The sequence below is a fragment of the Bufo bufo genome, chromosome 8 (genome assembly GCF_905171765.1).
Source record: "Bufo bufo chromosome 8, aBufBuf1.1, whole genome shotgun sequence".
Lineage (NCBI taxonomy): Eukaryota > Metazoa > Chordata > Amphibia > Anura > Bufonidae > Bufo > Bufo bufo.
This window is the reverse complement of record NC_053396.1, coordinates 90,723,400-90,738,293: the sequence shown is the minus strand read 5'-3', so window position 1 is coordinate 90,738,293 and position 14,894 is coordinate 90,723,400.

The following is a 14,894-nucleotide window of genomic DNA, read 5'->3' as shown; positions in this document are numbered from 1 at the left end:
CATCTGCAGAATTATTTTACTAAAAAAAGACGGGATTCTATAAACTGATCTGAGGAACCAAAGTTGAGCATGTTTGCACCGATGACAATGACAACTGAACTGCGGATGAATGAGAATGTCTTGCGATCCTTTTTTTCATTTGTGACATAACTGTTTCTATTACTTCATATTTATTCGGGGATTTGCTTTCTGTTTTACTTGTGAAGGAGCTAATAGATGGTGCTGTGTAATAAATCATGGAAGAATTCCGGAGGGACATTCTCCTGCTGGGATCCTTCAGGGGATGAGAGGAGACAGTGTCCTGCAGGAGATCCTTGTAATCATCTCCGGTTACTGATCACATTAATTTCACATTGCTTCTTCATAATTGCAGAACTGAAAAAATAAGCCAGTTTAAATTAACAGGAGTCTAGAACAAAGTGAAGACCAACTGTCGTCAACTCAATATCCCAGTGCCTTTCTCTCTATACACCAGAGCCCATTACCCTCACAAGGCTGCTCTGTGCCTCCCCTTTATTAGTAGGCTTAGGCCCCGTGTTGTGGCTATTCTCTTGGGTAATTGGATTGACAAAGGAGTTGAAGCTTATACACATGGATCAGGGAGATTTGTAAAAGGAAATTCTTATTGTTGTGCTTGCTCCAAGTAGTGTAAGAAGCGTAGTGAAGGAGGAATGTCCGGAGAACAGCTGGGGCAGGCATCACTGTGTCATCATGGCTTTTGCGGGAGCTGTGACCCTACAGATTGCAGGGGACCCCTGTATTGTGCGTCCTATAGAACTGCTGGCTGGGAACTAATAACCCAGGTTGTGCTCCACATTGTAAGCTAAATGGACTCTGCTGAATCCACTCAAGCTCCTATTCATTTTATTTAAACTTTCACCCTGGGTTCATGGGCCTTTTATTTAGTGGATCATGCAATAATATTGCAGAATAATAAGGTATAGTTTTGCTATACATCACTCCAGTGTTGGGGTGCCAGACGCAGAGCAGTTAGTAGAAGAAAGTAACTTGTTTCTGCCTCCTTCTGTAAGGCCTCATGCACACGACCGTTTTTTTTTGCGGTCCGCAAAACGGATTTCCGTTGTTCCGTGATCCGTGACCGTTTTTTCTTCCGTGGGTCTTCCTTGATTTTTAGAGGATCCACGGACATGAAAAGTGAAAAAAAAAACTAAGTCAAGTTTGCATTGAAAATGATAGGAAAAACGGACACGGATCACGGACACGGATCACGGACATGGATGACTATCTTGTGTGCATCCGTGATTTTTCACGGACCCATTGACTTGAATGGGTCCGTGAACCGTTGTCAGTGAAAAAAATAGGACAGGTCATATTTTTTTCACGGACTGGAAAAACGGATCACGGACGCGGAAGCCAAACGGTGCATTTTCCGATTTTTCCACGGACCCATTGAAAGTCAATGGGTCCGCGAAAAAAACGGAAAACGGAACAACGGCCGCGGATGCACACAACGGTCGTGTGCATGAGGCCTTAGTGAAGGGTTTTGTGAGCCATACTGCACTATAATCTGTCCATTAAAACGTGTTCCATGCACAAACTATCATGAATGGTATGTGGCTCAGTGATTAGCATGGTTTCCTTGCCACACTAGGGTCCTGCATTTGATTTCCAACCAAGAGCAACATCTGCATGGAGTTTGTATTTTATCCTCATGTTTGCGTGATGTTTTTCACTCCAAAAACAGGATTATTTGGAATTTTCACTATGAACCTCAATTTGGACAGGGATTAATGTGAGTAGAGATGAGCGAAGTTATCAAAAGTTAAATTCGGCAGCTTCGCGGAAGTTCGAAAATAAATTTGATTAGTTTTGAATTAATTAGTCACGAATCTCTATAAATCAGATATACCCACACCAATCTGTGTCAAAGCAGTATTATAAAATCCGGCCTAAAAATGAATTTTAGCTGGAATTGGAGCAGACGGATGTCAAAGTTTTGGGTAAATAAAACAAAAACGTTCATTTCTGCTTTTAAAGAACAGACAGGCGGATCTGTCGGACGGAAGGCTAAAAACCAGCAAAACACTGGTGTGAACCGACCCAAAGGCATATTCTTCCCACTTATTGGCCCAGTCTCAGTGTGAAGGCTTGGAAGTTACAGCTGCATAATACAGTATTTTTAACCAACTTGGGGGCCCAATCCAGTATGCTGGCCACGTGTCTAATAAATATTCTAATAGCGAATTTTTATCGCAAATATATTACATTGCCGATTTTTACAATCAAGTAAATAATGACTGGAGATCACGAATTCTCGAATTTGCGAATTTATGGCGAATACTGGGCCAAAAATTAGCAAAATATTGCAAATTCGAATATTGCCTATACCGCTCATCACTAATCATCACTGGCAGAATGATCTATTTTGTTGCATTAGGCTAGGTCTACACGACGACATTTGTTTCTGTAAAGGGTTTCTGTCACCTGAAAAATGGGTATTAAGCTGGCTGACATTAGCGATGTGCTAATGTCAGCTGAACATACATATATTAGTGCCATCTCACTGCCTAAAGCCTTCATTGAGAAAAACAAACTTTTATAATATGCTAATTAGCCTCTAGGAGCAGGGGGGGCGTTGCACCTGCTCCTATAGGCTCCATTTGCCCACATCTTTTCACGCCCTTCTTCTCTTGATTGACAGGGCCAGGGCAGCGCTGCTCTCCTCCCACCAGCCATGTCTGCAGTGTAAATCTCGCGCCGTTCAGTATTCGGTGCAGGCCTGCACCAAATACTGAACGGCGTGAGATTTAGGCCTTAATGCACACGACCGTTGTTTTATTCCGTGTCCGTTGTTCAGTTTTTCGTGATTTTCTGCGGACCCATTGTCATCCGCGTCCGTGACCTGTGGTTCTAGTCCGTCAAAAAAATATAACCTGTCCTATTTTTTTCACGGAAAACGGTTTGCGGACCGTGAAAAAACGCGAAGGCACACAAGATTTTCATCCGCGTCCGCGTGTCCGCGTCCGTTTTTTTTTCCTATCATTTGCATGGCAAACTTGACTTAGACTTTTTTTTACTTTCCTTCATGTCTGGTGATCCTCCAAAAATAAAGGAAGACACACGGAAACAAAAACGGATCACGGAACAACGGAACCCCATTTTGCGGAACGGAACACAACAACGGTCGTGTGCATGAGGCCTTACACTGCAGACACAGCCGTCGGGAGGAGAGCAGCGCTGCCCTGGCCCTGTCAAAAAAAACAACAACACATTTATCACTGATAAAAAAAGATTAAATAAAATTCCCTACACATGTTTGATATCACCACGTCCGTAACGACCTGATATATAAAACGGTCATGTTACTTTCCCCACACGGTGAATGCCATAAAAAATGAATGAAATTGAAATTTTGCCGACCTTACTTCCCAAAAAAGGTAATAAAAGTGATCAAAAAAGTCATATGTACGCCAAAATAGTACCAATCAAACCATCACCTCATCCCGCAAAAAATGAGCCCCTACATGAGACAATGGCCCAAAAAATTTAAAAGCTATAGCTCTCAGACTAAAACATAATTTTTTTGTTTCAAAAATGCTTTTTTATGTTAAACGTAAAAAAAATAATAGTAGACATATTAGGTATCGCCGCGTCCATAAGAACCTGGTCTATAAAAATACCACATGACCTAAACACTGAGGTGAACACCGTAAAAAAATATAAATAAAAACGGTGTCAAAAAAGCCATTTTTTGTCACCTTACATCACAAAAAGTGTAATAGCAAGCAATCAAAGCAATCAAAAAGTCGTATGCCCCCCAAAATAGTACCAATCTAACCATCATCTCATCCCACAAAAATGATGGCCTACCTATGACAATCGCCCAAAAACTGAAAAAACTATGACTCTCAGACTATGAAGACACTAAAACATGATTTTTTTTAAAAATAAAAGAAAGTATACATATTAGATATCGCAACGTCCGTAACTACCGGCTATATAAAAATATCATATGACATAACCCCTCAGATGAACACTGTCAAAAAAATAAAATAAAAACTGTGCTAGAAAAACATTTGTTTTGTCACCTTACGTCACTAAAAGTGCAACACCAAGCGATCAAAATGGCGTATGCCCCCCACAATGGTGCCAATATAACCGTCACCTCATCCCACAAAAAAATGATACCATACATAAGATAATCGCCCCCAAAATTTAAAAACTATGGCTCTCAAACTATGGACACACTAAAACATGTATTTTTTTTTGTTTCAAAAATGATATTATTTTGTAAAACCTAAATAAATAAAAAAAGGTATACATATTAGGTATTGCCACATCCGTAAGAGCCTGCTCTATAAAATTACCACATGACCTAACCCCTCAGGTGAACACTGTAAAAAGAATTAAATAAAAACGGTGTAAAAACAGCTATTTTTTGTTACCTTACATCACAAAAAGTGTAATAGCAAGCGATCAAAAAGTGATATGCACCCTAAAATAGTTCCAATCTAACCGTCATCTCATACTGAAAAAATGATACCCAACCTGAGACAATCGCCTAAAAACTTAAAAAACTATGGCTCTCAGACTATGGAGACACTAAAACATGATTTTTTTTGTTTCAAAAATGATATTATTGTGTAAAACCTAAATAAATAAATAAATAAAAAGGTATACATATTAGGTATCGCCGCATCCGTAAGAACCTGCTCTATAAAAATACCACATGATCTAACCTGTCAGATGAACGTTGTAAATAATAAAAAATAAAAACAGTGCAAAACAGCAATTTTTGGGCAAATTTTCCATTTTAATCAATTTTTTCCTGTAACAGCCAAACAAAACTCTATATTTATTGCCCTGATTCTGTAGTTTACAGAAATGCCCCATATGTGGTCGTAAACTGCTGTATGGCCACATGGCAGGGCGCAGAAGGAAAGGAACGCCATATGGTTTTTGGAAGGCAGTTTTTGCTGGACAGTTTTTTTTACACCATGTCCCATTTGAAGCCCCCCCTGATGCACCCCTAGAGTAGAAACTCCAAAAAGTGACCCCAATTAAGAAACTACACCCCTCAAGGTATTCAAAACTGATTTTAAAAACTTTGTTAACCCTTCAAGTGCTCCACAAGAATTAATGGCAAATGGAGATGAAATTTCTGAATTTCTATTTTTGTTACTTTGCCTCACAAAAAGTTTAATATAGAGCAACCAAAAATCATATGTGACCTAAAGTAGTACCAACAAAACTGCCACCTTATCCCGTAGTTTCCAAAATGGGGTAACTTTTTGGGAGTTTCTATTCTAGGGGTGCATCAGGGGGCTTCAAATGGGACATGGTGTCTAAACACCAATCCAACAAAATCTGCCTTCCAAAAACCATATGGTATTCCTTTCCTTGAAAAATCTGCCAAAAAAGTGAAATTCTGAAATTTCATCTCTATTTTCCATTAATTCTTGTGGAACACCTAAAGGGTTAACAAAGTTTGTAAAATCAGTTTTGAATACCTTGAGGGGTGTAGTTTCTAAAATAGGGTCACTTTTTTGCAGTTTCTACTCTAGAGTGCATCAGGAGGGCTTCAAATGGGACATGGTGTCAAAAAAACAGTCCAGCAAAATCTACCTTCCAAAAACCGTATGGCATTCCTTTCCCTCTACACCCTGCCGTGTGCCCATACAGCAGTTTACGACCACATATGGGGGGTTTCTGTAAACTACAGAATCAGGGCCATAGATATTGAGTTTTTTTTGGCTGTTAACCCTTGCTTTGTAACTGGAAAAAATGGATTCAAATGGAAAATCTGCCAAAAAAATGAAATTCAGAAATTGTGGAACACCTAAAGGGTTAACAAAGTTTGTAAAATCAGTTTTGATTACCTTGAGGGGTGTAGTTTGTAAAATGGGGTCATTTTTGGGTGGTTTCTATTATGTAAGCTTTACAAAGTGACTTCAGACCTGAACTGGTCCTGAAAATGTGGGTTTTAGAAACTTTCTGAAAAATTTCAAGATTTGCTTCTAAACTTCTAAGCCTTGTAACGTCCCCAAAAAATAAAATGTCTTTCCCAAAATGATCCAAGCATGAAGTAGACATATGGGAAATGTAAAATAATAACTATTTTTGGAGGTATTACTATGTATTATATAAGTAGAGAAATTTAAACTTGGAAATTTGCAAATTTTTCAAAATGTTTGGTAAATTTGGTATTTTTTTAAAATAAAAATGAATTTTTTTGACTCCATTTTACCAGTGTCATGAAGTACATGTGACGAAAAAACTTTCTCAGAATGGCCTGGATAAGTAAAAGCGTTTTAAAGTTATTCACACATAAAGTGACACTGGTCAGATTCTCAAAAAATGGCCTGGTCCTTAAGGTGAAATATGGCCGTGTCCTTAAGGGGTTAAGAAGGAAGCTGAAGAAAACTGGTCATCAGAGACTCCAGACTGAAGTTGCTGCATATGGAGCTGTTGCTGCTCCTGCCCCCCCTCCACTAGTCATGGCTGTGGATTGTGAGCGCAGAGGGTCAAACCGTCCTTAGGACAGATAGCCAGTACCTGTCAGCCAGTAGTCATTCCTCTGCTGAATCCTGACAATGTGGCTGTCACTACACAAACATGACAGCATGCATCTGGCCATTTGCGCACTGGACTTGGAGGGCCTCCCTGCCTCCATCTCCACTGCATACTGCCACGGTCTGTCGGGGTCATCTGCATCGTCTTCGTCATCATCATCCAGCTCCTCATGCTCCTCCTGCTCAAACGGCCTGAGAAAATGGCACGTGTCACTCATGAGCTGCTACTGGCTAAGATGTAAATTAAACCGGGGAGTAAACCTGTCCGTTTTCTAAATATTGCAAATTCGAATATTGCCCCTACCGCTCATCTCTAATTGTGAAGAGGAAGTCAACCTTTCCAGTACAGCTGGAAGTGGTCAATACATGACCACTGCACGACACTGTCAGCCTGTTGTTGCGACTACTACCACCACCTCTTCCTCTGCTGCTACTTGTGCCGTCTACAGCATCAAAAATGTAAAAAAAAAACTGTCTGTTGGCCATAGTGTACAACAACAGTATCGTTAACAGAATGGATTAGCTATGAATTTTGGTGCACTGCATAGTTATGTACACGGCTATAAATTAGACCTGCTGGTACCAGTGACCAGTAATACTGATGCACAGTAACTCGAATGGATTAACTATGAATATTGGTGCACTGCACAGTTATGTACATGGTGATAAATTGTAGCAGAATTTGTAGTTCAGCAGTCTCCTACGCCCTCCCTCCACTCTCCATGCAGTCTCCCAGAACTTTGCCTCTCCAATATTGTCGTGAACTCTCTGTTAACAGTTTGCAGCAACACTGTTACTAGTGCATGAGCATCTTGTCACATCTCTCCCTATACTCAGCGCGCAGGATCAGGGTTTTATAGGGCTATGCCCTCTGACATTACAGGGGGATGGTTACCTACGGATTGGCTGGCTGCATGGCATTATGGGCGATCTCTTGTTCCTGGGCTTGTCTCTACACTTTCTTTCACTTTCTAAAACATGTAGCCACCATTTTAGGAAAACTGATTAATTACCACGAAGCTTGAGGAAATTTGGATTGATTTAGAATTGAGTTTTCATACACTTCAGACCAAAATCCGCTTCGGATTATTCACTTTGCTAAACATTAAATGAGAGCTTTCATTACATGTTTTGCTCTTAAAAAATGAAACAAAGACCGTTTTAGGCAGTTTCTTAAATTTACACTTTAGGCTAATATAGCACTAGTGCTAAAATCTTCCGGCAGACTGTTCCAGCAGAGGAACAGCCTGCCAGAGTTCATCATATCTGGCATAGCTGGAAGGGGCCAGTGCACCTCCAGGCCCCATTGGCTATAATGGGACCTGGCAGGGATCTGGCCTGTTTCTGGCATCAGTGCCGAGATTCAGATGGATAAATACTGCTGCAAGTGGAAATAGGCCGGATCCCTGCCTGTTCCCATTATAGTCAATAGGCTTGTGGAGAAAGGTAGTATCCAGCTATGTCGGATATGATGAACTCTGGCAGGCTGTTCCTCTGCCAGAACAGCCTTCCAGAACATTTTAGCACTAGCCTTATACATGGCAAGTTGTGATTGTAATACCCCAGAGTGGCATTACCACCTCTTTTGTACCCCCCACTATCTTGGTTGATGCATCATATATATTTTTTGCCATTTCCTGCAATGTGTATATGAATTTCCTTGCAAATGTTATGTTAATATGTAATGTGCCTGGTTTGCCAGCAGGTGGCCGCAACATTGGCAAAGCTAGTTTCCCTGGAGAGGAACCTTCTAGTTCCCTTCCAGGCCTCTTTCTAGAGAGGGGGGAGTTAGTTAGCTTACCCTTCCAAGGGGAAGGTTGTGTGTCGGCCAGCAGAACACTCGCTGCTCTGCTGGGCCTGCAGGCCCTGCCTGCAAGTTCTACATGGTTGCTTGTCCTCTCCTGGGCTCATATTGCCTACAAGCCAAGCTAAGAGATCTTGAAGCCAGGAGGAAGTTCCTAGGACTAAAGATAAAGTAAGAGACAGACTACAGCTAAACTAAGTTCCAGCAAAAGAGGAGAAAGTTCCTGTTTTACCCAGCTAACATAGCAGAGCTGAGAAAGCTACAGCATAGCAGGCTGAGATTGTTGCAGAAGTGTTTGCCAAAGTTAAGCCAATACCTGCTGATGACCAAGATACCGTTTGGAAACAGTTTGAATTACCGTTTATGCCAGTTGTGTTCTACGTTAATACAAAGTCTGGACTCCGTTTGTTCTACTTATTCATCACCCAAGTTCAACAACCCCCTGTTGCACTTGCTTCGGAATACACCACGTCTGGCATCCAAGGATATCCAGGTAGGAGCACAGTGACACGTACATACAACACCTTCAGAGAGATTGTAGGCCACGCTACACCACTCTGGCAATCCTACATCTGGGTACCAACACTACCATCTACAAAGGGGACTTCATGTCCTTGTTGCTTAACTGCAACTGACGTCACAACTATTTGCTCTATAAGAGGGACATATTTCGTAGAAACCTCCTAAGGGGAAAGGGATATCCCAGACGCCTGGCTGTAGGCCGCTGCATGATCACATCCTTTAGACACAAGTATTTGTTTTCTTTACTTGTGAGCGTAAAGCTTGCCATATACATTCAGTAGCTGTTCGCTGAACAATCATTCGGGCGACAGCTACAAGACTGTGAAAAGAATGCTGCAAAATAGAAATGCTTTTAAAAATAGAAGTGTTAATAGTTTATTTTTATCAATTAACAAAATGCAAAGTGATTGAACAAAAGAGAAATCTTCTCAAATCAATATTTGGTGTGACCACCTTTTGGCTTCAGAACAGCATCAGTTCTTCTAGGTACACTTGCACACAGTATGTGAAGGAACTCGGCAGGGAGGTCATTCCAAACATCGTGGAAACCAAACAGCAGTCTTCTATGGATGTAGACTTGCTCAGATTCTTTTCAACATTCTTGATGATGCTGAGATCAAGGCTCTCTAGGGAGCTTTATCATCAATTCCAGGACTTCTTGTCCTTCTTTATGCTGAAGATAGTTCTTAATTACGTTGGGTCGTTGCTCTGCTGCAGAATAATTTTGGAGCCAATCAGATGCTATCAGCATTGAGAACACCATTAATCCTGACCAAATCCCCAAATCCATTTGCTGAAAACTTAGTGCAGCAGATGGAAGATGCATCATACTTACTTTCCTTCGAAAACGGACAATGTCCAGCAGTCCAAAGTCAATTTTGCCATGGTCTTTCAGAGGGATTGAAAGATGCATTTGCCTTTCATGAGAGACCTGCCTCGTTGGAGTCTGCCATGTCTCTAGTTGTTCGTATTGACAGGCGTCTTAGAGAGAGAGGAGAGATCACTCCTTCCTGTCATATTCAGTCCAAGGACAGTGGGGCGGTCTCATTCAGTGCGCAGGAGCCTCAGTCTCTCTCAATTCCCTCTGAGCAGGAGGCCATGCAGCTGGGTTTGCTTGCCTCTGAAAGTAGATGATTCAGCTCTCAGAGGAGGGTTTGTTTCTGTTGTGGGGGTATAAATCATTTGGCAAATGTTTGCCCCTCTAGGAGATTCAGGGAGTTTTCTGAGGGTAATAAAGAAAAAAAAAGAAAAAAACCCTCTAAAAACTTTCCATCTGTTACTATCGCAAGGTTGATGCGGAAATTGAAGGCTTGCCATTTGCTTTTAGTTCCCGTTTTGTCCTACCTGCCAGGGTGGCACTAGATAGCAAGAACATTGTTTGTGAGATTTTTGTAGATAGTGGAGCAGCTGTCAATCTAATTGATAATCAATTTGCTATAACACATGTGTCACGAGTTGGAGGTCCAAGGAGAGACCTCTTCGTCGTCAAGCAATAAACAAATGGAAATCAGGTACAAACATACAAGAGTTTATTGCACAAACAAAAACCAGGGAAGGCAGCACAGACAAAACATGAGCTCTATGTACCGTCAGCACAGTGGGAGCAAACCCCCACTGCGCCACTGTCTAGTAATACTCCAGAGGGGCGTGACTAAGCAACTCCTGGTATTCACTAGGGCCCCAGATGGTAGGGTTAGACTTCGCAGCAGGAAGTTGCCAGGGTCCACTCCAGAGTGTGAACTAGACAGTGACAGCAAGAACGAATGGACAACAGATACCAGAAGGTACCGACGGCACATAGGCAAACATAACATAGACAGGCAAATACAAACAGGGCAACTAATAACACAAGCAGGAGTACATAGCAAGGAAACAGCAGTGACAATGAGCAGAGAAGGACTTGCTCCACCAGTAGTAAACTGCATGGCCTTGCCCATGGCACTCTGCTGCAAAGAAAGGTGCAGCAAGGGCTTGCTGAACAGAGACATATGAATACAAACTAGGTAACTAAAACATAACTGGCAGAACAGATAACAGAAACACAGGAAAGAGGACGTCAATGAACAAGTAGGAAACCCACAGAGCACAGACAGACAAGGATCCCATGGGTCAGCAGCATGGGAGAGTGAGTACAAACAAGGAGCAGGACAAGACAACACACACCAGGAGAGCTGACACAGAACTGAGGAAACCTCAGCCTTATATACAGGTTCCATGGGTGCAGCAGAGAGGCCACACCCATGGAGTAGACAGAGAGGATTAACTCCTAATAGGCACACAGGGGAGTTAACCCATAAAGAACCACAAATAACACACAGGAACGGTGCTGCAGTGAGAGCATAGACAAAAGGTCACAGCCAGAAGTAAAGACTGTGACAGCATGGTTTCCAGTTATGCACTTTGGGAAAGGATATACCTGTTTTTGCTATCGATTCCGCTCCACTTTCTCAAAAATCGTTAAAGGGCATGGTTCACAATATCCGATTGACTGTGGGTGATGCTCATGTTGAGGATATTTCATGTTTCGTCCTAAGCGGATTACCTACTCCTCTAGTGTTGGGGCTACCCTGGCTCACTAAACATAACCCCACCATTGATTGGCAAGCAAGGCAAATAAATGGTTGGAGTGACTTTTGCAGAGAAAATTGCCTCACGGCGTCTCTTTCAGAGGTTTCTACCAAGACTGTACCATCTTTTCTCTCTGAATTTTCGGATGTATTTTCAGAGAGTGGTGTCCAGGAGCTGCCCCCTCACCGGGAGTACGATTGCCCTATTAATCTCATCCCAGGCGCCAAGCTGCCAAAATCACGTTTATACAATCTCTCCCAACCTGAAAGAGTCGCTATGCGTACTTATATCTCTGAGAGCCTGAGAAAGGGACACATCCGACCCTCGAAGTCCCCTGTTGCCGCTGTTTTTTTTTTTGTTAAGAAAAAAGATGGTTCTTCAAGACTATGTCTGGATTTCAGGGAGCTGAACTGTATCACAATTCGTGACCCTTATCCGATTCCTCTGATCCCGGACCTGTTTAACCAGATTGTTGGGGTTAAAGTTTTTTCTAAGTTGGATTTAAGAGGGGCATACAACCTAGTCAGGGTCAGGGAAGGGGACGAATGGAAGACGGCCTTCAATACTCCTGAGGGCCATTTCGAGAATTTGGTTATGCCTTTTGGTTTGATGAATGCTCCAGCCATCTTCCCACATTTTGTGAACAGCATTTTTTATCATTTAATGGGGAAATTTGTACTGGTGTATCTAGATGACATTTTGATTTTTTCTCCTGATTTCAAAACTCATAGGGACCACCTACGTCAGGTCTTGCTCATTCTGCGGGAAAATAAATTGTACTCTAAACTGGAAAAATGTGTGTTTGCGGTTCCAGAGATTCAATTTCTGGGTTTTCTTCTCTCCGCTTCTGGTTTTCGCATGGACCCTGAGAAGGTCCGCGCTGTGCTTGATTGGGAGCTTCCTGAGAATCAGAAGGCGCTGATGCGGTTTTTGGGTTTTGCCAATTATTACAGAAAGTTCATTTTGAATTATTCCTCTGTTGTTAAGCCACTCACTGATATGACTAAAAAGAGGGTAGATTTTTCCTCCTGGTCGGTAGATGCGCTTAAGACCTTTTCTAGTATCAAAGAGAGTTTTGCTTCCACTCCCATCTTGGTACAACCTGATGTCTCTCTACCTTTCATTGTTGAGGTGGACGCTTCTGAGGTGGGTGTGGGTGCGGTCTTGTCTCAGGGTCCCTCTCCTGCCAAATGGCAACCGTGTGCCTTTTTCTCAAGGAAACTCTCCTCCGCAGAGAGAAATTACGATGTGGGAGATAGCGAGTTGTTGGCCATCAAATTAGCTTTTGAGGAATGGCGCCATTGGCTAGAGGGAGCCAAACACCCTATTACCGTGTTTACCGACCATAAGAATCTGGCCTACTTGGAATCAGCCAAGCGTCTGAACCCCAGACAGGCCAGATGGTCTTTATTCTTTTCTAGGTTTAATTTTGTTGTCACGTTCCGCCCTGGGGTTAAAAATGTGATGGCTGATGCCCTGTCACGTTGTTTTCCGGGAGGGGGGAACTTTGAAGACCCGGGTCCCATTTTGGCAGAAGGCGTGGTCGTCTCTGCTCTTTATCCTGATTTGGAGGCAGAGGTTCAGGCAGCCCAGGCAGAGGCTCCTGATCTTTGTCCTCCTGGGAGGTTGTTTGTGCCTCTCGCTTTACGACACAAGGTTTTTAAGGAGCACCACAATACTGTCCTTGCTTGGCACCCGGGGAGTAGAGCCACAGTGGATCTCATTGCTCGGAGATTCTGGTGGCCGGCTCTTCGTAGGACGGTTGAGGGTTTTGTGGCAGTCTGCGAGACCTGCGCTCGTGCCAAGGTCCCTCATTCACGGCCATCGGGTTCTCTCCTCCCGTTACCCATTCCTTCCCGTCCTTGGACGCATATGTCCATGGACTTCATTACGGACCTGCCTCGTTCCTCGGGGAAAACTGTGATTCTGGTAGTAGTGGACCGTTTTAGCAAAATGGCGCATTTCATTCCCTTTCCTGGGTTACCCAATGCTAAGACGCTGGCGCAAGCATTTGTTGATCACATTGTCAAATTGCATGGCATTCCTTCAGACATCGTTTCTGATAGGGGCACGCAATTTGTTTCCAGATTCTGGAAGGCCTTCTGTTCTCGCTTGGGGGTTCGGTTGTCGTTCTCTTCTGATTTTCACCCGCAGTCGAATGGCCAGACCGAACGCGTCAATCAGAATCTGGAGACATATCTGCACTGTTTTGTGGCAGAGAATCAGGAGGATTGGTGTTCTTTTTTGTCCCTTGCTGAGTTTGCTTTAAATAACCGTCGCCAGGAGTCCTCTGATAAGTCACCATTTTTTGGTGCATATGGGTTTCATCCGCAGTTTGGGACATTTTCTGGAGAGGGGTATTCTGGTTTACCTGATGAGGAGAGATTTTCCTCGTCTTTGTCATTTATTTGGCAAAAGATTCAGGGTAATCTGAAGAGGATGAGTGAGAGATATAAGCGTGTGGCGGATCTGGTGTGGTTGTCTACAAAGAATATCAAACTGAAGGTTCCCTCCTGGAAGTTGGGTCCTAAGTTTATTGGGCCTTACAAGATCTTGTCCGTCATCAATCCCGTTGCCTTCCGTCTTGATCTTCCTCAGACTTGGAAGATCCATAATGTTTTTCACAGGTCCCTATTAAAACCGTATGTCCAACCCACTGTACCTTCCTCTTTGCCTCCTCCTCCGATTGTTGTTGATGGTAATCTTGAATTTAAGGTCTCTAGGATTGTGGATTCTCGCATTATCCGCGGTTTTCTCCAGTACCTCGTTCATTGGGAAGGTTATGGTCCTGAGGAGAGGATGTGGGTCCCAGTGGCGGACATTAAGGCCACTCGTCTCATCAGGGCTTTCCATAGGTCCCATCCTGAGAAGGTGGGCTCTGAGTGTCCGGAGTCCACTCGTAGAGGGAGGGGTACTGTCACTGCCAGCTCTCTGAGAAGGTCTGACAGACGTTCTTCTGTACCTCTTGCATGATGTTCTTTGTTTTGGTTTCACTTTCTCATCTCCTTTCCTTCTCCCAGCTGTCATCTATTTACACTGATTGCCTCCCTTTATATTCCCTCCCATACTGCCTCACTTTGCGGTTTATACTTCTTCCTGGATGAGTTGTTCACTGCTGGATGCTCCTTCTCCTGAATCCTCAGATAAGTCTGTTTCCTTTATTTGTGTTTACTTGCTGGCTTGATTGTAGGTGACCCTGACTCCCTCCGTATTAAGTGCATGGAGCCGGTGGTCGTGTCCCCTCACTATTATAGGGTTTTCAGGTGTCCAATAGTATAAAGTACGTGGAGATGCAATCCTCTACCATAAAGATCTTTGCATGGGCTTAGCAGTCAGGGAGAGCTCTAGGGGTTTTATAGGGCTCATCCATATGCTCCTTAGTTTGGGATCAAGCCAGTCGGATGTTTATTTATAAGTTCCAGCTTTCTGCAACACCATCCGTGACACAGTGTCAATCCACAGTCCTC